The following is a 25228-nucleotide window of genomic DNA, read 5'->3' as shown; positions in this document are numbered from 1 at the left end:
AAGCCTTAATTTTCCCTCTTAGTTAAAATCCTACCCAATTTGATATGTTAATAAACATTCATTCCACATATGGAATTTAAAAGCAAGAATCTGCTTTCAAAAACACACACAGGATCTGGACATGCTCCATACAGAAAATCAAATAAATAGCTTGGGGGAAAAAATATTCAATTTAGAACAGATATGTCTAATGTTTAGAGCACCAGGTTTTTTTCGGGATCATCTCAACTCCAGAATATGCCATCTGAGGGTTCCTCTAGTTTTCAGGACTAAGGGCCAAACTTGGGATCCTTTCCCTTTGAGGATATGGATATTTAAATGATATTCTTTGTCTATATGCTTAATTTCCTAAAGGTATGCAAATGCCTTGTGACACTGAGAAGGCCAGAAGACGTTTATCACTATGCCGTTGGGATGTGTCTGGCAGTCTGTAGAGAAGGTACCATACACTCTTACCATTTTCAATAGCCAACTCCCAGCACCCACTAAAAGGACAAACTCACACTTTCAAAAATCTCCCGTGTACTTGACCCAGCTCTTTATTTGTTCCTCAGTGAATCGTGTTCTGCTGAAGGCTGTAAGCAGCTGTCAGAGATGCAGAGAATAAGGACTGCCGTGAAATTCTCCCACCTGTATCCTCCTCCAGCCTGTACCCTCACTTCCTGATGCTGAGTGGTGTCCCCAGCTTGGCCATGAACTCTATCTGCCTGTGGTACACTAGCAAGATTGCAGGTATTCCTATTAGAAAAAAAAACTGGAGACAACTCTTAACTGTGTCTTTGAATGAGGCTTTGAATGTGGCTTTTTTTTCTAACATGCACAAGAAGCAATATACTTAATAGGGGTTTTTTAAGAGATGTTTGGAATCTTCAGTTTTAGGATACTTTTTAGGCTCTTGTAATACATGCTGAGATGTGAGACTGAATGCAAGCTGGGCATTTGGGGATGGTAATGATCTGCAGGCAGCATTTCTATCTAGAACTGTAAGGAAATTGCAGAGAGACCAAGATCACCAATCCCTATAGATCAGTCCCTTGATATCAACGGGGCAAGACTGACCCACATTATCTAAGAATCATAATCCCAATTCCCCAGATGTCCAATGACACTGAGAATCTGAGGTCTGGAATGCTCAGATTTTGACTTAAATTAACCTTTTCCCTGTAGTTTTGTAATTTTAGGATGTGAAATTCATCTGCGTTAGTACCTCCATCCCTCACACTTTTCTTTAAGAAATTATTTGGAAAAGAAACTGCTATCTTTATAGAAATCTGAAACATTAGAAAGATATTCAGAGAACTCATTGTTGTAGTTAAAATAGAACTAAAATAAAACCAAGTATTCTCTCACTTAACAAGCACACTGATAAAAAATCACTTGCAAGGGTTTTTAACATAAAAGGCTACAAGAGCCTAAAAATGTTGCTGTCATTTTTGAGAAGCACAGTCTCCTTTGAGCCTGGAGAGGCTACTGAGTACTGTGTATTTTACCAAAAGCCTTGACTAGCATAGCATATTATCAGGATTATCTGCCTTTCTTTATAAGCACATTGTAGCCCTTGCGAATCACACCAACTACTTTCTCTGCCGTGGTTTCATATACCAGTGGGCTGAATTATTCACTCTCTGCAATCTGAGTTTGCACAAATTCTTTCAAAGAAATTAAAAGGGGGGCTGGTGAGGCTGGTGAAGGGAGAATGAAGGACAAGATTAAGTCCATGAAACATGCTGGGAGGCTCTTGAAGATTCTTGTGTTTTGATGTGGTAAAAAATCCCAGCTATTATACAGCAAGATAATCTTTAACAATGATGATAGCTAGTTAATAGCTACGCTGAGCACAGTGAAAGGAAAAGTGGAGTGGGAAAAGCTGACTGTCTGCCTCAGATTATTTGTATTTGGAAGCTACATTATTTTTTTGTCAAAGCTACATATAAAATTTTTTCACATGAAGCAAGTTTAATCTTCTCCAGATCTGTGAACCCTGGTTAGCACCAAGGTGTTAATCCAGAAACCTCCCTTGACACTGTTTTTTATTTCAACTGGGAAGATTCCTTTTACAATTACACTGCAATGATGGAGTTAGCAGGGTCAGAGGAGGTAGCATGAGAGATGAGAAACAAGCATATGTGACAACCTCCAGGAAACCATTTACATGCACAAAGCAAAATGTTTCCAAAACTAAGAGCCGTGCAAGTTTGACAAGCAAGTATGCAAGCACAGTTGTTCTGAAAGCTGGGCTGCCTTCAACAGATGGGCTCCCTCTGAACCAGAATAGGGGTTTCTTTGCTGGTAAAGGTCAGAAGTGAGCTACCGCAGACACTGGTGGAGGGAAGAACATGGTACACTACCTTTCAGGTTGGTGTCACTCCCAAATTTTGGTCAGTCTCCATGCAGGGAGGAGTTAATAGCTGTAGCAGGCACTGGTCTTAAGTGATGGTAGTACACATAGCTTGCACTGCCTTGACACACTCGCAGCCTCCAGCATAGTTTGCAATGCCATGGCCACTTTTCCTGAGCAGGAGTTGTGTGCAAAGACAATCAAAGGTTTAGAATGAAAAAACTGCTTTCAAGCAGTCTAAACTCACAAATTATTATAATGTACAAGGGCAGCGAGAGAGGTGTTCACCTGTCAGTCTGCTGCATTTAAGACACGAGCCTATCTCCACTCTTCCATGCACTGACTTTAAAAAAAATTACATGGGTGAAAAAAAAAACAACAAAAAACACAACATCTTTGCTACAGAGACATTTTTAACAAGTATTCCAGAAAGAGCACCAGCTATCAAAAAGGCTGCCAGGACCAGAAGGAGCCATCAATCGAACAAGTTTACATTTCAAAGTTTTTTGAGAACAGTGAAAATGTCTTTACTCTCCTTGATGGGAAAACTGCAGTGCTATAGGAAAGTATCTATTTGCTGCTCCTTACTGAAATGCAATTCTCTGAAGCAGTCCTTTAACCGGCGATGGTGCTAGAATGTTAGATATACATATATATATACACATGTACATATACATATATAAAAATATATATAAATATATATATTATGTATATATATATATAAAATAGCTCTCCTGAGAGTTCTGCTCGGAGCTGCTTTAAGATCATGGAGTCAGTCTGTTCTCTTTTCCTTTTGTATATGCTATTGTTCAGCTCTAGAGTTTCTCTTTGATATTAGAGATGAAGTGGTTAATTTTTTAAAAGCCTTTCCTGATAGTGTTTAAGAAATGGCAGAGTGTATTTGTCTAATTTTGACATTTATCAGATAATTCAGTCAAGTTCCCTCATGTGACACAGCTTCGTTCTCTCAAAAAGAACCTGCTGCAAACAAAAGGCCATAGTATATTGTACAGCATCGCTGCTGACAGATGTTTCAAAATTAAAATGCTAAGCCTCCCTTGCCCTGTGGAACCTGGAAGAATACAAAACAAACAAAAAAAATTAAATGACTCTTAACAAGCTGTACTTTCTGTATCTGTGCTACTCATTTCATCTCTGTGCTTGATTTTTTCTGAGTCATTTGAAAATGATTAGGCAGCTCAAATAATTGTTTCCTGGGTATATTAGCAGCACTATAATTGTCATGTTTAAAGCTAAAGTTGGTAAAGACTGTAGTCTACTCTGGAATATTCAAACTTCCAATATACAACAGCTCACAGATAAATATTTTGAAACTTTTATTACTAGTTTCCCTAGTAGTTCTTTTCTTTGTTTCTTTGACAGGACCCCAGATGGATTCAGTCTGACGCTGTTCTTCATTACCCAATGGCACTGCCTGAACTCTGGATGGAAAGGTTGTCATCTTGCCTTTGGCCAGCATCTTGCAGTTGCTACCATACACTGGCTGTTGCACACTCTCCTCTTCTGGGTGGCAAGGGTAAATGAGAGGCCTTTACTTCTTTTGACATGCAAAAAAGAACAAATGCCATCCACTACAATATATAATTTCTGTGAGTACAGTCACAGCCCCAGACTTATCGAAATAAGTTATACTTGGTATAATTCATTGGGGGGAGAGGGGGGAAGTTATCAGCTACCATGCCAACAGTCTTTGTAAATACCATTGGTTTTCGATGAACTCTTTTTGACCCTCTGGTCTGAGGTTGCTGTTGTGTGATGTACATAATTCTCTCAACACTGGTCCATTACTTCTGCTCAGGGTTGGGGGTCAAGCCTGTAGTGTAAAGTCAAAGAGAATTAGCAGCCCTATCAATAACCAGCAGCAGGACTGCAGTCCAAATGATAGACCATAAAAATTCAAGGAAAGATGAATAAAAAGTGAGGAAACATGCATGTATATTCTATAGTTTGAGCAGCTGCTGTGGACTATCAACATCATCAGGAGATCTCAGTGCATTAGCATAAATTCAAATGACAAATGCACAGTGCTATTCAGAGACTCATTAATTTGCAATGGGTGCAGTGCTCATGACATATTAGTGAAAAATTCAAATGTCTTTGTAGCATTGTGAGTTTAGTTGCGGGACCTAAGTTGCTAAAATGAAAACGTGTGCAATTTTTTAGCAGTTTATTAAATTATGAAGTGTGATAACTATATCTGTGCATTTTTTTAAGCAGATGAGGTCCAGCGTGCTCCGGCACCAAATTGCACGGTTTGTGTTGAAATCTCCTGTCAGACAAAATCTGAGCTGGAGCTGAAATACCAGCTAGGTGCTGGCTGCTGCAGCATGCAGGCTGAGATCTCCCCCTTCTGGGTGAATGGCATTGCCACTGAGAAAAAAGGAAAATTCACTTCTTTCAGGGCTTCTGCTTTTTTATTCCCCCGTCTTCTCTGCCACATTAGCCACCGGTTGTTTTGCACAATGATTAGAGGAGACATGATAGTAGAAATAAAATAATGCTGTATTATTATGTGTGAGCATGATGGTTTCCTCTGTCACTACTTATGCACAAACATAGCATGTACATGTAGGATAATTAAACATGTATGGAAAGCCTTAACTGGGAGCAACTCATCTTGAGCTATGGTTTTGTTTATCTGCAAAAAATGGAGAAAGAGAAGACTTACGTTTTTGTGGGGAACAGCCATAGTACTCTTTCATAACATTTAGACCAAGCTTGTAATTATAACATCTGAAAACTGAAATATACCACAGTGCTGTTTATCCTCAGTGCCTTGACTCTGTCCTGCGTGTGCAGTTCTGACACACTGCTGTATCTTTCCGACCTCGATGAACACTGTAAACTCTACCATATATTTTTGCTTCCTCTTGGACCTCTATCTATATCTTTGTCTGGCCCTGAGTTTACATGTTTTTCTGTCCACCTGGCTGTCACATCTAGTGTGAGCTTCCTTTACCAGAAAAATATACTGTAAGATAATTGCTAGTACTTTTTCTGAAGAATAAAAACCTTAGTTTTAAAATACAGGAGCCACAATACCTAACTTGCAAAAAATAGCTTACATTTTCAAAAGCACTGGATTTTAGCTGCACAGTCTCTGAAAAATTTTGAAGCAACCTGATTTTTGGAGATAGGGGAAATAACTGCCAGTTGCATGTCCAAACCCATTAGTTGTTCTTGAACATTTGAGTGTCTCTGTAAAACACAATAATATTTTATATATACACCAGTCATTAGGTGGTACAATAATAAGAGCCCTAATAAGGTTTGCAGCATCTCCTAGCATATGTCACACCTCAGAGTGAAAGGAGAGCTATTTCTCACTCTGCCTTCTCATCTGTGTCATGCCACCTGCCACATAGGATATGGTATGTCACAGCTCAAAAAACAAAAAAAGACCATAAAATAAGAAATGTCATGCCTTTTCCATCCCTTTGAGGAGTAGCACAATTCCTCTGAGCCCCTCTGTGTTCAGATAATCACAATGCTTGCCAGGTGACCTGAGCTGCCAGTGAGCTAAGAACATGTGGAAAGTGCTTTGCTCTCTCCACATACGAAAGAAAAGCAGTCAGCACACCACCAAACTAAGACAACAAATAACTATAAATTGGCTTAAAGCTATAGTTCCCAAGTTACACAAATGGATTAGGATGCTCATCTGACCTCAGCTTCTACCTTCCTCCAAAGCCTTTCCAGCTAGCCACCTGGGGTGAGATCATAAAAACTTCATGAACCTCCCATTACAGTCAGTTGAAGCTTCATCATACCCTAACATCACACCCTAACATTTTCATTAATCTTGCCCGAGACCTGACATGAATGTCCACATCACTTGGACCTGAGTTACTGCAGTCACAAGGAAGGATTTTGAGGAGGAGAGAACAGATGCAACGGCAAGGTGTGATGCTAGCAAAGTGTGTGTCTGGGTGTGCAGATGTTGGTATTGTCTTGGGGCCACAACATTCCTTCCCTCTCCAGGTTTCAGCCAAGGGAAGTGCTAAAAATCTGGCATAACAGTCAAGACTGGACCTACAGTTATTTTAGACACAGAAGAACAAACATTCAGCTACAAAGGCTGCTCCAGGGGATTGCAAAAAAGAAAGAGCCAAGAGTGAGCAGAGCTTTGTCTCCATGGCCCCAGCTGGTTGAAAAGCACAGCAGCTATCCCTGAATTCTCCTTTCCCCTTCACCACTGAAATGCTGGTGTTAAGCAACAGAGCAGGCCTTAACACAGGCCTGCCAAATATTTCAAGTACGGAGTCACTGTCCTGACCAGAGCTGATAGGACAGCTGAAGGTCCTTCTGCAGCAAACAAATACTTCAGTGGTCCTTCGCTGACTCTGTCTCTCCGATATTTCATTCCCTCCACTCCACCCAAGGTAAGACAGGAGCCAAGAGCATGGTGCCATAGATGATTGGCTGGTGGGATTGCCAGTGTCAGCGGGATCCTAAAGGTTAAATGCCATGGGATCAGAGGAGCCTGGAAATTAATGAGTTGCCCTTCTCCTCCTATTACGCATGTCAGGATCGAGTCCACTAGCTAAATGTCACTTACCCAGACTTCTGTGGAGAGATGAAATTTTATTTTGTGTGTGTCTCTCAAAAACCCAGATAGAGGAAATAGGGCAGAGGTGGTATTTCTTATGAGAAACAACTTTCCTTCATTAGCAGGCAGCACTGCTGGAAAACAGGGCTTGGTTTAAACTAGACCACCTAATCTCTGCAACCAATTGTACAGGTCTTCCTGTGTTTACAAGTTCACTTGATATTTAGACATCAGTGGAGAAAGCTTTTTGTACCTGATCAAGAAAGCAGTCAAAAAAAAAGCTTAATTGCAAAGAAATTTTTTTCCGTACCACAAAAGGTAGGATTTTGCTTTTGTTTCAGAAAAGCCCCAATCTTTTTTCACTTTGGATTTGTGTGGTTTTTTACATCACACCACCCAAGAGGCTAGCTGCTCTGAACTCTGTATTTCCAGGAATGACACTGATTTCAGGAACATATTCCAAGAAAAGGGACCTCATAAACAGTTCGGTGGCTGTCTGGGTAGCAACCGGACTCAAATGGGCAAGTCCCATCTTAGAATCCTACAAAATTATTATTACCTTCAGAAGAATCCCAGAAGAGGGAGTTTGATAAGACAAATGGAAAATTAGATTATGGCTACACGCAGGCAGAACCAGACAACTCCCTTCCAAAAAACAAATGTCATAAGTGAAAAAACTCTGGTCTGAGCTTTCACATCAATGAAAATCCAGTCAGTCTGCCAGCTTCAAAAGTAAAACTTGGTCCAAAGTCGTTACGAGAAATGAGGTGATAATATACTTAAGCTTATGACACTGTTTGTGTTAACATCTTTTTTTTTTGGGCAGAACATGTTTGTATTTCAATTGACAAAGTATTTACAATGAGATGAGATATACTCACCACCAAGGGCAATTAATTCAGGGTTATAAAGCTTGTGTTTCAGAACAGGCATGAATAATTCAGTGTTAGGTTGTTTAAGTGTGTTTTGTAAAATAGAGCTGCAGCTTTTGTTTTTCTTGAAAGCTTCTGTGGAAAAAAAAAAAAGGTGATTTTTTTGTTTTTTCTTTTTCTCATCACCCATGGGAAGAGTAGTGGCCTTTTGTTGTTCCACACTGACCTGCATTTCTTGCTTGTTTCCCACTAAGTTGAAGAAAATACAATTTAAAATGGGAGTATTAAGGAGTAAAAGGAGTGCAACACTATCCCTTTGTGTCACAGCCTATCAAGTACCACAGGTTGTGGTACTTCAGACTGCTTTAATCATGATCAGCATTGCCAGATTGTGAACTTTTATGATGCTGATGAGCAGAAGTGCACACACACATAAATGCAGTATTTTCTTTTGAGTATAAGTCTAACCTGGTAAATGAATTTGTGTAGCCAAAGGGAAGGTGTCTGTGTGGTATCTCTCCATCTGTGCTTCAGATGCATTGTGTTACTTTCATGCTATTCCATAGGCTACATGTTTAAACAAAAAACAAACCTGGGTAGCTGCTGGACGACTGAACTGACTGATTTTGCCTGAAACTGTCATCACTACCTGAACTGAAGAGAGAGCAAAAAGGAGGAATTTTTTTTTTGTAGTCTTTACAAACTGGTGGCATAGTTGAACGCACATTCAAAACACAGTCCCTGTTAGTGGCTGGATGGGCAGGGCCCAGTTAGGGGAGAAACTATGACCCTCCTTATGGTTCCATCATGGTCTTCAGAACTCTCATATTTGAAGCCACTTGTTTAGTATTTTAAATCAAGAAGTAGCAGAGAGTCAGAAACAATACACCAGAGAAGTGGAAATTGCCTCAAGTGAGGTAGTAAGGCATTAGCTCAGATAACCAACATTCATAATGCAAACTGCTGAATTTGAGGGTCCCACCAAAAATGTTCTTGCAGCACAGGACAGGCGCTGCCAGTTGTGCCAGTCTTGGTAAGTATTGTGTGCGCTGAAAAGCAAACCACTCCAAATGGGTAACATGGGAAACAGCCTTCAGTTTTTTTGTTATGTGGCTAAAATCTATTAAAGCAGTGAAACCTTCTGGTACTTCTGTGGTAGCTGAGTTGAGCCTTCTCGAACTAGGCTAATAATGAATGGAGAGCTGACTGGAGGTAACCTCTATATCTGTCCAGACCTCTCCACTTAAGAGACAGGGTAATGTATGGTACAGCTGAAACACTGGATTTTCACACTTTTTGACCAAATTCCTTTGTGTAAGTAATCATGAGACTTCTGAGAAGGAAGGAGAGTATGTGCACATCTTCTCTATCATGACTCAGACCATATCAAGCTCATCTACACCTTTTCCTGGGGAGCTCCACATAGATCCACAGGGTCATAGAACCCTTTAGGTTGGAAACAGCCTCTGAGATTAAGTCCAACGATTAACCCAGCACTGCCGGGTCCTTCACTAAACCACTTCTTTAAGTGCCACAAGGAATAATATATATGCTCGCATGAGAGCACAGCCCAGGAAGGTTACAGACAAATACTGAGCCTGTTAACTCAGTGTTTTCAAGATAGTCTTTCATATTTCTGTAATGAATAAGAGAACACAGCAGTAGACAGGGCAAGGCCCACATCAGTTTCTCGCCATGGGGAAAGGACAAATGGAAATGTCAATATTGAATATTTACAGTAAATTGTGTAGCTTATTCAGGATGTCTGCAAGGGTAATGTGATTAAGGATTATGATTCCAAGGGAAACAAATGTGTGCCCCAAACCAGCATTTTTCTTTAGAAAAAACATCTTTAATTGTTACCTCGATAGCACTCCTTGTAAGGTTGATTTATTGTTTTCCCTAGAGTGATAAGTCTTGAACAAATGATTGGATGCTGTAGTGAATGGCGGTGCACAGCAGATTTGTTTTCTCTTTAGCATTATGTATTTCTTCTCTTTGTGCAGCAGCATGAGAGCATCTGAGTGAAATGCCCAGACCTTGTGCGTTTTAGGATTGCTGGCTTATGGAGGGAGACACCAAGTGCTGGGAGAGTGTGGGAAGAAACAAATTGAAAATCAGCCAGTGGGAAACAGAGAAGAAGGCATTTTTACTGCACTGTGTTTACAGCTTGTGCTTTCTCAGATCCTAAAAAATCCACTGTTTTGCCTACATGTCTGCAAGACATTATAGTTCTACCATGCATATCAGTGCACAGTTATTAAAGTAATAGCTTCTCCAAGCTAATGTGATGAAATTCAGGCTTGGAATTGCCTGTAAATTCCAGAAAAATGGAAGATTTAATGAAAGGTTCTTCAAATTACTAAACCTGAATGGTGAATTTGCAGCCTGCCCATTCTTAATGCTTTTAATTCTGTATGACAGAATTTTATACTCTAAAGTGCATTAAAAACCTGTAATCTAAGAGTGAGTTATCATAAAAGAAAGGATGTGTCTGTGTTTGTGTCTCTGTGTCTGTGTTGTCTGTGTGTCCTGAGCTCAATTCTTGAGTTTGGAAAACAGCTGACATACAGAGCAGCCATGAAATTGCAGCAGGGGCAGTTCAAGATATTCTGAGGTACAGGTATTGGGGGAGAAATAACATTTACAGGACTATCTCCTTTATTTCTTTCTTTTCCCACCAAGGAATGGTGCTCATATGTGTTGCCAGACAGGGTTGGCTGTGGAAGGGTTCTGTGCTCTTGGTGCTACAAATACCCCATTAGCCCATTTGGGAGTCACAGACCATCTGCACCCATCATCAGGGAAACACCACCAGTTTCAACTGCGACATCCTTTCTTCCTCATACTTTTAGAATTATTTTTAATGTTAGAATAAGTTAAAATCCAAGCCATAATGGCTACAAAATGCATTCAGAAAACTTAATTTACATCTTTTTCAAAAAGTCATAAAAACATTCTTATTACATATGTTCAAAAATATTGAACAAGGCTTTTGCAAAGCCCCTTTATTTTGTGATAGCTTGTTTTCATCTGTATTACTGTAGTCTTCTCAGCCTTGTTTTGCTAACGATGCCATTGCCTTTGTTTTCATCATGCCTCTTCATTATATTAATTATTTTCTGTTTTTCTTCACCTATCTTCTGCGATTAAGAAACTCCTCTATGGTTTGTAGTGTGATAGAATTGTAATAAAATCTGTATATATGGTTCACTATTGTCTTGTTTAATAAATATGAACTCCTAGACAATTTGTAATACTGCATTTCCCAGCCTGTAAAACATACACAGTGCAAGAAGTCATGTGAGAAAGAAGACTATATTTACAACACCTCCAATAACAAACCTGCTGCAGAACTCACTCCAAAGCCAGTCTAAACATGACAGCATTTAATAACCGAGCCACAAAAGATAATCATCCTGATTATGAAATGCTTCAGAGTTTAACCATTTTTGTAGTCCTGCTGCTACTAGCTGAAATACTGGTGAAAATAGTGAAATTTGTTATTGATTTTGATCAAAAAAAGTTTCGAAGGTCAATACAAGGAAGGAACTGTAGCTTCAGTTTAATACAATTAGACATGATTATCGCTTTTCAATGAATAAGTAATGATAAATCTAATAGCTCAAGATGCTAAGAGAGACTGGATTACCATCTTTGTAGGCTTGGTCTAGATATCATTTTTGTAAAGACCCAAAGGTATGAGCACACAAGAGGTAAGTTTGGGGTTGAATAGTAAACACATCAGCTGTTTCACAGATGTTTCCCATATACATAGACTCACGCTCCTCATCCCTGCAGATGTAGAAAGGCTTAATGCCTTCACAGAGGGATTCATCATCACAAACCATTTTTGCTTCTGGACCTGAGGAAAGAGATTCAAACTGGTGTCACCAGGCTTATGGTAGCACATGTCCCAGTAAATGTTTTTTTTCAGAGCAGTGTCCAGTCTTTCTGATCAAGTAGATAAACTTTGTTCCACAAGATCCACAAGATCACAAATGATGCCTTTGCTCATCTAGTGAGTGGGATAGTTAGTCTAAATAGCCTGGGGCTACTTCCTAGGGGCTGCATGGCCTTGGAAGCAGCCAGGATGGAGATATGCTGGAGATGTTGCTTGAGCTCAAATTTTGAGAATCTCTGCTCTTTCCATACCAGGATGTACGAGCTCCTTGTCCTTGGGAGCAGAAGTGGACAGATCCAATGACTGAGTGAGGTCAGAGGGGGCAACTTTTATTTTTTAAAAGGAATTCTAATTTCATGTATACTTTTTATCTGCCTTCTCATCCAATTCTTTTTGTTTGTCATCTTCAAGTCTGCACAAAGACTGTGAGAAGACTGTATGTCATGCTCTGACACCACCTACTCCCTTAAGACAGTACTTGATAAACAAATGTAGAAGGTGATGATGATAAAGGTTATACAAAGTTTATCTTTTAACTTCTTATGGGGGCAATGCCTGAGATTATCAAGTTTTCTCAAAAAAATCTCTATTGAGCAGTTCACCAAGCCCAGTTAAGGCATTTGGGCATCATAAATTGCATGTAGACAGTTTATTGGTCTTCTTTCCTTTTTTTTTTTTTCATTCATTGTAACTGGTGTGCTTTGTTGGAGGGAAAGGAACAGACAGTAGAGAAACACAAAGTTTTCTGAGTCTCTTCTCTGTTACACAGTGGAGTGCATAAGTTGTTCAGAGCTACACAATAGTCTAAAGGGATCTGATTATTCAAATACATTAAACATCTCTCAAAATCTTCTGAAATTATACTATATTAGCCAGAAAATTGAAGTGGAAGAAAAGATGATTGAGTGTGCATGGTCTTTTCTATTTGCAAAAAATATGTTTCTCAAAAGGACTGAATGGAACAGATCATGATACAAGCCTAAATCGAGGTTACGAAGCTGGACTACGGGTTGTCTTAAGAGGTATAACCCAGTGACATTTGACATTTGTCCTCTAATCTTACCTCAGCCTTCACACAATTGTCTATTCCCCTTGAGCTAGACAGATCTAAGCTGTCAATTAATAGATAATGTAAGCTTACCTAGACGTCATGCAATGCTGTTATCCATGTGGAAATACATCAAATGTCCTAGTTTGCTCTAAAGGCTATGGCTCTTAGTAAAAATCTTCTCACATGGGAAGCCTAGGCTTGACAAATGCCTGAGGATTAGTCATAGTCAGCCATCCCTTTGTGATGCAAAATGACACAATCATTGGCTTTTTCAAATAGTATTACACTTCTACTTTCTCCAAATAAAGAACTCAATTCCAGGTTTGCAAATAGTTTAGGTTGCAAAAATTTGTTATTGAATAAAGGCGTCTTGCTAAATCTCAGGAACAGAATAAACACAATCACTAAAAGACTTGCCTAAATTTTTAGTAAATTCTAGGATGCCTAAAAGCCAATGGTTTCTTTTAATATTTGTCATGGCTTTGTGTTGTATTGCTGCAGCACTAAACAAGCAATACCTTAGGCAATCCCTTTCAAAGTAATCCTGACTGTGCACTGAAAACACCAAACACAGGTTGATATTTCATTGTAATAGGTGAGGACTTTATATTAGTCATCCTAGAGTAGGGTAGCTTTAAATTAAAATTTTATGTTTTAAATAGGGCCAAAAATCCATTAAAATGCTTATGTTTCCTAAAACCCAGCATCCAAAACATATGGAAAAAATTGCCTCTAGGTATTGAAAGTTGTTGCCTTTATCACACTGTGCATCTAAATTCCCAAGGATGATTGATTTAACGAGGTTTGCACATTAAAAATCTTTTTCTTTGTTACAATAAAGAAAATCACAAGAAAGATTAATGCCCTCTGCATGGTGCCACTGAATTAAAATGTCTTTCAAATGTCTTCACTCCAGGAACACTTTGCTAGCCAGGCCTGTACTTAGCAAAGATTTTCTCAGTGTAAAGAATTTATTAGTCATGGCTGATGATGCTGGTGTGCTATAACCTAAATACCTGGAATATGCTTATATTAGGACAAACTCGGCACTTTAGGAAGGCTTTGAAGAAGTGTTCGTTTTTCAGGTTGATATAATGGATTCCATGTCAGAAACACATGAGGTTACCCAAAGGTATGACCTTCATTCCTGACATATCTTCCCATTGTCAGTGATATCTGACACAGAGCAGAGTAATGTGCTCAGACTGTACTGTCTTAGAAAGTTTACCTCAAAAGTAAAGAGACACAGACCAGGTTGAACATGCATCTCTTTCTTTAGGCAAGGAGCTTGGATCAGGGGGGTAATACAAAAGAATCAGTACAGCATACTGGCTGTTTAGCTTTACACCTTCCTCAAGAAAAGTGTAGCTGCTATCACATTAATTCTCTCTGGAAAAACAAAAGGATTAATTCAATGTTTCCTTCAAGGAAAGTGCATTATGCAGAAATGTGCATGTAATGCCAGTATACTGAAAAAATTATAGCTCTATTTAGGAAGAAGTCACAGTGTGAATGTATTCACAGCGGGGAGAATAAAAGAAATATAGAATCACAGGACCATAAAAAACTTCAGGTTGGAAAAATGTCTGTAGTTCATGAGATCCAAGCTTTCACAGAAAGTAGGGCCGTGCACTGGTTATGCAGGGCTACATCGAGTTTTCAATGTATCTAGCAGATGAGCTTCCAGCAGTCTGCTGGGTGAAATACCTAGTTTGAATATTCTCACAGTGAAGAATATTTTTAATATCCAGACAAAATTTTATTTCAATCAACTTATGCCTGCTGCCTCATGTCTTGGTGCCATGCATCCTTGTGAAGTGAGGATAACTTATTCTCCATAATCACCTCTGAGGTCTTAGAAGGCTGTGATTAGAACTCCCTGAGCAACCTCTCTCCAGGCTGAGCAAACCCAGTTTGTCCCATCTGTCTTCATACATCAATTTCTCCAATACACTTGTCATCCTAGTGGTCTTTCTCTGGGTCTGCTTTGTCAAGTTACCGGGACCAAGACTGTTTTCTAAGGCATGGCCTAAGAAATGCCAAGTTGAGTGGGATATTCACATCCCTAACTTGTTGGTTGTACTCCAGCTGCTGGAACCAAGATAGTTGGCCTTCACTGCTTCAAAGTTATACTTGTGCCCAGCTTGCCACCCACCCCATCAATGCCCTGTATTTCTGACAGAGACAGGGAAAGGCAGCATTGACATAACACATAATGTGACCCTGGCCTTGGGGCTGCCCTGTCTTCTGAGGTCTGTTGTAGGGCTTGTTCTTGCTCATGCAGATCTAACTAACAGGTCAAAAGTTATCACTCTGATAACTGATAAATTCAGTACATGTTTTGTCCATGAAAAAGAACAAGATAACTTTCTCAAGGACTTTGTGCATGATTACAATGAGAATGCGAGAGAGGGAATAAATACAGACTTGCTACCAGACAGAGAGAATGGTGAAAATACAGACTTAAGCTCAATAAATGGGCAAAATTAAATGTCAAAGAAAGCTAAATAGTATCAGGAAGTGGAATACCAGAAAAGCATCTTAGAGTTATGTTTTGAACAACAAATATAGTTCTTCAGATAATACATGAAAATTGGGTGCACTCTGCCATCTGCTATAAATACTAAAACTCATTCATTATTTCTTGTTTAGCAATATGTCATGAGTTCCACCCAGGCAATTTCCCAATATCCTTCATATTCTACAAACATATAGTAAGAGACAGCGCCTGTCATGACAAGCCTTAAATGCACAATGTAAAAGATAGGAGAAAACATGGAGATGAATCACAGATAGAGACAAGTGATTAGGTTTTTTAAATAATTGAAATTATTTTGAATCCTTTCACATTTAATAACATTACCCTTAGTGACTGGCCCAAGGACAAATGGGAGCCTATCGTAAAGACAGATATTTAGCAAATATGTTCTAAGTCACCATCCAGAGCATTCAACAAAGCCCATGTACCATGAGAGACACTGACCATGGGGCAGGGTTGCTACCACACCCCTTATACCTTTTCTTAATATTTTACAATTCCATTTCAGGCAGTTTTTTAAACAAAAAAGACACCAAAAAAAAGCACAGGTGCTCTCAGAGGGATGGGATGGACAGACACCTGCCTTCCCATCTATTTCACTATTTCTCATTACAAAAAAATCTTAAAATAATTGTTTCTGTTTCTAGGATCTCCATTGAATATATATAAAATTATGTTCTTGTAATTAAAAATGTTTTAAAGAGTGCAATGAGAACAAGAGATAAACCCATAATTTTGCACATTCCATTACATTTAGCTGGTAAATGTCAATTATAAACATGTATAAAAGGGTAAAACCAGTGAAGACTGTTGATGTCATGCAATAAGCTGCTTTGCAGACATAAATGGGAAGAATTCTGTCCTTTTGGTACTCTTGTTTTCTGACCAGCAGTGCAAAAATATCTGAAGGGCTAAAACCCACAACTATTTCGGTTGCAAAAATATCCATCCTTGAGGCTTTTCTACCTGCTCCCTGATAAAACCCATGCAATATGGAAAACATTGGATTATCTGCCTTGTTTACCCGAGACCAGAAAGATGAAAAGCTGCCAATAGTGTCTGTGCTAATTGTTACGACCCGCCCCAGAAAAAGGGGAGGGGGGGTAACCCAGGATTTTATCAATAATTCCCTTGGGGTAGATTAGAGTGAAATGACATTGTCTGAAAACATATATAGGTAGGGTTTATTTTAACAATTTTGTTTTAACAGATATGTTAGCATTTTGGGTGTTGCCATCTATATTATCTATCATGGGGGGGAGGGGGGGAATGCATAAGGGAGAGAAAGGAAAGACAGGATAAGGCTAAGGGAGAGTAAGGGAAAGAAAAGATGAGAGTGGAAAAATGTATATAGTCACCGCCCACGGGGTCCTGCGATGACACTTGGGAGTTGCCGTTTCTATGTCTGTCAGTTGAAGTGGTGGCCTTGGTCTGCTGGGGGTGAAGGAGGGAAGCCTCCACACTCCAAGAAGTTATGAGATATTATATCCATGCTCAGTGTCACGGGCCATGCCTCCAGCCTCCAACCTCTCCCCAGACCCTGCGCAGAGTTTTTGTGTCTGGTCTGGTTCCCGCCTTTCAAGATTGGCAGGGGGGGATGGGCTTTGATGAGCCATCAGAGGTATAATGCAAAACTCAAAAGCCTGAAACTCGGCTCTTCCTGCCTTTTCAGGGCTTGACACCTTCAGCACTGGAGGGAGAGATGGGCCCAACTGCCCATCAGAGGTATAATGCAAAAGTCCTGCAGAAGCCTGCAAAAGTCCCTTGGCAATCCTAGAATGCCTAAATCATTAACCATTTCAGTCTCTGACACTAATGTGCTCTTTCCAGCAGCTGCACATCTCTTGTTCACTTAACTCCTTGCAGGCCAGGCTCCTTTGTCTTCAAATTGTCTTCACTCTGGAGCATCCTCAAGGAGTGTGAAGGTGAAATATGAAAAATTAAATTATTCAAGAACTAGGATAGTGCTATGGATGCCGAAAAACCTCGGAATGGTTAACTGCTCAGAGACTTTTGTATCTTTAAGCAGCAACATATTTGTTTATTCAACGTTGGGAGCAAGCCAGTTCATGCTGGACAAACTTGCTCAAAGGCACCAACACAAAAACAAGGTATTTATACAGTCTACATACATGATTTCAACATATCAATATACATATTCATATGATTACAATATGTAATCATGCACATGATGACAGAACAGGCGGAGTCTAGGCAGAGTCTGGGTGCATCTTAGGATGGTGCTTTCCAGATTCTTCTCTTGGTACTGAGTTTTGGTGGTAGTTCCGGCCTTCAGACTCAAATCGGGGTTCTGTCCCTCTTCTTTCTCGGTTTAAGCTTCTTACCTTTCTATTGTTAATGTCCTAACTACTGAAGCTTGCAGAAACCCTTGGCTCCTATTCAAATGCCTACCTTGTCCTAATTTATAACCTCTAGGTTGATTATATACTGTTTCTAGCATGCTTCTTATGATTAGGTTTAGGTCCAGTAAGCAGAACAGAACAAGTCTTAGCAGCACAGGCAGAACAGGTGTTGGGGGGGAGGCTTTCTCAGCAGAGCAAGATACCTCGGTTAACTCTTTTAGGCCTGGCTCTCGTTTCACTATACTACCTGAGCATTTTAAATGCAAGTTTTATTGTCCCTGAGGTCAGGTCAACTGTCTTGCTGGACTGACAAAGACTTGAGCAAATGTTTTTACCTAAATACCGCACTTTATGCATTCTTTATTCAGTGCCATATGCTCCTTCTTGATTGCATGAGCTTTTTTTAGGCCAGTTGGGCTCATTCTTGTGTGTATTTCTGCCGTGTCTGCTGCACAGCTCCAGCAGAATCTGTGTGCAAAGTGGGGTAATAGTAAGTAGGGATCTCCACTAATTGCTCTGCATTTTTATTCCCTTTCTGCTGACCCTTTAGCAATTACTTCTAGGCCACCATCAAACAAACTATATATTAATGCTGCTCTACATTAAAATAGGAAAAAACTTGCTTCAGAGTTTAACATGCTGTCAGCTTTACTTGAAAATAAGACATTTAAATTTCTTGTAGTTAAATAAAAATTAAAAAAAAATAAAGCCTTTGGCTGCTCTTTGTCCTAATCTGCACAATTTCCATTGAAGAGTGGCACTGTACAGAAGCCAGTGAGAAACGTTATGAAGCTTCATTATATTAATCAGACAAATCTAGCCCTATGATATGAAAGTAGGGGACATTATTATTTTTTTATATAGGAGGACAAAGAGAAGACCAGATAGCTTACTGATTTGTATGTGATCTCTACAGTATGATCTTATTATGGTGTCTGAGCTCCTCACAGAATTAAATATTTTCTTGCAATATTTTTCTCAGCTTGGTTTTGGTCTCAGATTTTATAGAGCTTAATCCCCAAACAGGTCCTAGCAGTACAGAATTCCGTGTGGGTTCAGCCCAGAACTCAAGACTGTGCTGGGATTGCTTGACGGCAGGACAAGAGCCTGGTAAAGTTTAGCCCAGCTCTGTCTCGAGGGCAGATCTGACTGCTTATAGCTGTGGTCTTCATAGGGAAAATGCAATCCTTTAGAATAAGGAAGTCACTTTTTAGTAGATAATTTCAGCTTTTTCAGCGGTCATCAGAAAGGATGCAGTGGTTATAGAAGAAATAACATTCTGGAACCTCTGTGAGGTTTGACAGACTAGCTACCTTTTTATAAGCCTTTTTTGTTTTGGTTTGGGTTTTTTTGTTTTGTTTTGACATTTGAAATCTTATGGCTCATTTTGAAAGTAGAAATTTTAAAAGTATCTAAGAATAGTTTTTTTCCAACCAGAAGCAGTTGTTACTAGACATCTCCTGAGATCTGGGTGGAAAATTTTCAGTTCAGAGACGTTGCTTTTTACTAGAGGCTTCGTTGTTGGAGTAGTGACTGCAGAATGAATGTCTGCCCAGGGTTTGCATAAGTGCGTTTAAAGGGTGGATGGTCTCTGCAAAAAGGCATATGTGCATTCAGGCACTAAATTTGCTAACACGGGTATAAATTTTGGGCATGGTTTCTGGATGTGGAAGGGATCCCTTCCGTAACCACTATGCCTTCCCACTACACCTCTTGCCCAAAAAGGATGACTGAACCTCAGCAAGCCAGGATATCCTTCTGGGCAGATTGCCAGGTCCTCCTCCTGAAAGTCACACAAACAGTTCGTGGTCAAAGGAGGTGGTCTCCTTCCTGGGAAGCTCAGTGGGCTTTGTATTTATTTAAAAGGGGGAAAACACCAGTCTGGCAGCTTTTTCAGACTGGTTTAAAAATCAAATCATGATAATACATCAAAATTATATTTAATTCTTTTTTTGAGATAAGCAATATGGCTGATTTACCTTCAGGATTCTCTGCTGGGAGCATAGGTCAGCTTCTGTTGCCTATAAGGTATCCAAATTTAACACTGAATACCACTGAATAGAACAGGACTTAGCCTGCAGGAGAGATCATTGCGGAAACCACCCCTTAGGTATTTTGATAGGGCTCACCTGTGTTTCCCATGTTGACAACTCTGTCAAGGCTGGTATAATTTGGGCAAGGTTTTTCCATTCTTGGTCTGCCCATATATTTTTTGTGAGTAGAGAGAACAGTTAAATTTTTTCTCTACTGCTTCCATATAAAGCTATAGCTACTCCCATGCAACTGATGTACCCAGTCACCAATAAAACAGAAGGAAAGATGGCAATTCCCTCCTGCCAACCCATTGACTGCAATGACAGGGGAGGTTTAGGTTAGATATTAGAAAGAATTTCTTTACAGAGAGGGTGGTCAGACATTGGAATGGGCTGCCCAGGGAAGTAGTGGATTCTCCGTCCCTGGAGATTTTTAAAAAGAGACTGGATGTGGCACTTAGTGACATGGTCTAGTAACCACAGCAGTAGTGGATCAAGGGTTGGACTTGATGATCTCTGAGGTCCCTTCTAACCCAGCTGATTCTATGATTCTATGATTCTATGACATTTGGGAAAACATTAACATGTAGGTTTAATACCTCAATTATTCATATTAAGAAACATATTAATTCTGTTTTGGTTCTTTTTCTGTTATTTAAAAAAATGAATCATAGAACCTCACAACACCAAAACACTTCATCTTTTTCTAGGGAAAAAAAAAAAGGAAAATGTGAAAAAGAAAAGCAAGGTCCTCCTCCTGCCTCCTTTTTCCACAGAAACCAAGAGACAGGGCAAGCCAAGGAAACTGGTTGATACCCAAAAGATATTTTAAGGCTAGAGGAACAGTCAGCTAGTAGTGCAAATGTCATTAACATAACCACTGATACAACAATAATTTATAGAAAAATCACAGGTTGTGTAATCCTCCAAAAGCTTCCTTTGAAATGAAAGCAAAGGCTGTTTAGTGAAAGTTTCCACTCTTTTCAAGGGTGGATACCTCAGGGCAGGGTTCAAACGATTTTCTTCACAGGTTTTTTTTTGGCTTATTTTTTGTGGTGGTGTTTTCTCAATATATAATTTTATAATGATGTAACTTGCATCTCTGTAAATTATATTCCAAGTGTCAGAAGCAAATGCTCTTAACATATTCTCAAAAGACACTAAATATATTTCATACGTTCCTTACTAACTCTATAAAATAATTGATACACAGCCCACAAAACATCTAAAAATACTCTCTCAGCTTAAGAGATGCCTGCAATTTCTTCTGCTGTGCATAGCTGCAGACCACAGAAACCAATCTGAAAATGCAGTTAGGGCAACATTCAGGAAGTTAGAGAGAAAACAGCTTTTCACAACCTAAGTATTTACTTTGTTATACACTGAATGGCCAGCATGTTCACAGAGCTCAGGGACAGATGAATTTCTCTTCCTAATGAAAAATAGTTTTCCACAGTTCTTGCCATTATTGGACTTTTCACAGTTAATACTGCATAAATCTAAATAAAATAAGAGATATAATTATATTTAAATTGATATTGTGTATGTTTGTTTATTTCAAGCTGTGTGCAATCAATCCAGGAATATTAATACTATTTCTAAAATGAATAGACCTCCATAATTTATTTTCTGAATATGCACAGGCTTGGTTTTTCTCGTTTGGGTTTTTTCCTTCCTTCCTGCTGTAGAAACTGCGATATGTCCTTTATAATCCCCAAATATCAAGGAGGAGGGTCATAAAAATGGATTCATGAAGGCTTAAACCACATCAAGATTCATTCTTTCCAGCAGTGGACTCTTTCTGTGACCTCAGATTTATTTCTGCTGCAGTGACTTTCAACCAAAAAGAAAAAGGGGAAAAAACCTCAAACCGGTGAGAAGCCTCTGAATTTACTCCAGATGCTCAGATAATTTTAAGATGTAGAAGAGGGACAAAGGTAGCATTTCAGAGGCTCCTAGAGAACGTGATCCCATGGAGGTAAGATGGGAAGCATCTTCTGACAGCAACATGGCGACAGCTGTTCCTGCAGGAGCAGGAGGTGGGGAAGGAGCCGTATGTGCCAAACAGAGACTGAAATGAACATGGTACAACTCCTCCAGCACCTACAGAACCAAAAAACCATTCACCCAAAATGCCATTACGTGGGTTTGGGTTTGCTGTAGACAGGAGTGACACTGTAGGGTCAAGACTATAAAGGTGGGGAGGGAGAAAGGACCACCACACACTATGCAGGGTGGATGCCTTTACAGAGAGCAGGTGAAAAGAACAATTTCAGGACTGACCTGGACTTTCAACATCATCAAACACAATAATGGCTAGGTAGAAAATGCAGTGCTTTACGAAACATTTAGCCTACGTTCAGACATCATTAGTGTGGCTCCGGGGACATCAACGCGGTGGTGAATTGCAGGAGAGTGACTGCCGGTTCCTTATTGATTGTCTTGTGTCAGGGATTTTACTGTGATTTACTCCCAGACACTGCCTGTAGGGCACTGAAAATCCAACTTTGAAGGCAGTGACATGCTCCCTGTGATAGACGCAGGACAACCTGACCCTCTGGGTGAAAATGGGAAGCCCACTTACATTTGCAGTCCTGGCCTTCCATAGAGATTCACCAAACCACCTATGAGGACAGCCACAGCCAGCAAACAACACAGCCTTCTGTGCTAAACCCTCCCAAACCACCATGGAGGGGAGGAGGCTTTTGGCTGCATGGACAAGCCTTTGTTCTCTGGAAAAGAAAATACCTATTTTCAACTTGGAGAAAAAAAAAAAAAAAGACCAAAAGTCTAGACCTTTTCCTTCCAGTGATAGCTTTCTGATCCTTTCTGAACAGATCTTTGAGATTAATTGTTCTCTTCTCAGAGGGTCTTAAGGTTCCTCTGTTCCACAAAGCCACTCTTTTTTTCTTATTGCGAGAAATGACTCAGTTTGCGGGGTTGTGCCCAGGAGTGATACCCACATGAACTGGTAGGAAGCTGACAGTGTAATTTAGGAGCAGCTGTCTGCAGCTAGCTCTTGGAGGCGACCAAGGAATCTAAAATAAAGTGGAGAAACACTTTGTGTTTGACATTCTGGGATTTTGTTTGCTTGAAAATAAGTGCTTAAAAAAAACCTAAAACAACAGAATCTTACAAAAAGTAGAGCTGCTGTGTAATTGAGAGTGAAAACTATAAATTAAGAGAAAGGGGAAGCCTCCCTCCTACCTTCCAGTAGATGGATAGAGTCCTGCATTTTAAGACCTGATGAAATATTTAAGGTCATATTGAACAGAAGCATGAGGAACATCTCAGAACAAGCTGCTTTAAAACCCTCATGTAAAGGGACAGGCACAAGCACTTCTACAGAGAGGCTTTGATATATATGTTATTTTGAGAAAACAGTTTTACCAGCCTGTTTCAGTTGATGATGTGTATTTTGTTTAGAAGACAAATGTTCAGAGAAGACCGCTAAATAAGCTCTTTTGGAAACTAGTTACCAAAATGGCAGGGAGGGATATGGATAGGCTTCCCCTCGAGCAGGGGGATGCACAGAACTGGGTATCTGAACGATATGGAATGAACAATATTTCTATAGCATCTATTAGTGGTCCAGTATCACTCTTTGATGTGTCTTACAGTATAAATGTAACCTTGCAATCACCACTGCTGTGTCAGAGGTGGGTGTTATCAGGAACTGTCAGAGAATCATAGAACCATAGAATGGTTTGGGTTGGAAGGCACCTTAAAGATCATGTAGTTTTAACCACCCTGCCATGGGCAGGCAGAAGGTTGCTGGAGGTAAATGCATCCCTAACAATGTGGCAGTCAAACCTGTGAAATCTCAGTAGAAAACCTCAGAGGAAAGAGAAAAGGACAAAAATAAACTAACAGATGAAGTCTGAGAAATTTCTCCAATACTTCCCTTTCCAAAACTTTTAAAACTTCTATTTTAATATTAGCTGCTTTTAAGCTGTAGTTACCTTAAGCTTCCAAAAAATTGTTTAGATTGCTGAACGGGGATTTTTTAATTTAAAAAAAATGTCAAATGGATTCAGCCTAGCAATTTCAAAACTTTCTGTCTGTGGTGGGGGGAAAAAAGTTTTGCCCCTGAAGTTATAAAATGGTAACCACCCAGGGAGTGGTTACCTTTGGGGTTGAGCCAATGAGCGCTTCTGCAAAATATAAACATATCACTCAGACCGGAAAAGAAGGTTAGTTGTTGTAGTTGTTGTTGGAGAGGTGGCCATGTTCTGAGGCCATGAGGAGAAGGGGCAGGAGCCCCACTGGGGGCTGTGGCCCCCCCAGCCCCGGCTGGGGGGCTACAGGGACTTGGAACAGTGTTAGACTGGACTGAGGTCTGTAACTGAGAAGTTGGGAGTCTTTCTCCACTGTGAGTGGGCAGCAGGAGCGGTGGCAGAGCAGCAGTGGACGGAGAACGGTGGCAGAGAGCCAGAAGGAGATAAGAACCGAAGAAGCAGCAAACCAAGCACACAGCTAATCAGAGAGACACAGAGCTGTCTGAAGAGGGAGAGAGAGTTTATGTAAGAACTGAAACAAACTCCCCAAACCCCTCTGAGACCTCCTAGAGAGGAGGAGGATGATGGACTCTTACTTGAGAAGAGTCTTGGAGTGCTACAGCACGGCAGAGAGGAGTTGAGAAGCTCAAGGCTTCCCAGAGCTGGACTGGGATGGCCGAAGGAATGCGGAGGAGGGCTTTGCCCCCTACTGCTTTGAGACAGAGCACAGGAGCTCTGCAAAGGGGGCTTGAATCCCCTGAAGATAGGGACCGTCATGAATACTCCTGTACTTCGTGATATGACGTGGTGAAATGACCTTTGTCCCGGTAAACACAGCCCACGGAAGAAAAAGACCCTCGCCTGGAGTCGAAAGGCCGAGAGGGGCTTGGAGGCCTCCCTCGTGTGTACTGGCAGAGATTCAACTACAGTTGCTGCATGGGAGAAAGAGAGAGAGAGAGACTGATGCCCTGGAGAGACTGCTGCTCTGAGAGTGGAAAGGATCTCTTCTTTCTTCCCTCCTGGGCTTTTATTTGAAGAGAGAAGAGATTTGATCCATTGTAAATACTGCTTTATCATGGTAGAGATAGTTGAGATTGTGTGTGTAATGTATTGTAATATTTATTTGTACAGTCATTGTAACATAACCCGTTCCCCCCATTTTGAATCTTGTGTGGTGTCTGGAAAACCCATCTCACACTGGGCTGAGATGTGGGAGGGGGGCTTGAACTCAGGAATTGGATTTTGGGGCTCTCAAACCATTACACTGTCAAAAACATTTCCTAATTCAAGTGTAACTGAAAAGAAACTATATACAGAAAATGGTTTTCTTGTAAAAGCACTGATTCAACAGCTTCTAAACTTGTCTTGAGGGAAAAAAAAAATCAGAAAATCCTCAATGAATTCTGTTCAAAACCATTACAAGTGCAAAATTGGAAACCTTACATTACCAAACAACTTCCTATTTATTATAGTTTAGAATATGTAGCTTCTGCAGCTCTTTCTCTCATGACAATGTTTTAACTTGTCCTTCCAGTTTTTAACTGTTTATCCTTCTCTGTA

General features: G+C 40.1%; 1 long non-coding RNA gene across 1 annotated transcript; it reads left to right on the top strand.

The window, feature by feature from the left end:
- Window positions 1-561: 561 nt before the first annotated feature.
- Window positions 562-9870, top strand: LOC108639714. The gene is made up of 3 exons (XR_001920676.1): window positions 562-732; window positions 3722-3875; window positions 9787-9870. It is a non-coding gene; the product is annotated as an uncharacterized LOC108639714 (long non-coding RNA).
- The last annotated feature ends 15358 nt before the right edge of the window (window positions 9871-25228 follow it).

This window comes from Manacus vitellinus, unplaced genomic scaffold (assembly GCF_001715985.3).
Source record: "Manacus vitellinus isolate BGI_N305 unplaced genomic scaffold, ASM171598v3 scaffold_23_pilon, whole genome shotgun sequence".
In the NCBI taxonomy this organism is placed as follows: domain Eukaryota; kingdom Metazoa; phylum Chordata; class Aves; order Passeriformes; family Pipridae; genus Manacus; species Manacus vitellinus.
Note: the sequence above shows the minus strand (reverse complement) of the source record. Positions and strands in the feature narration are given on the sequence as shown.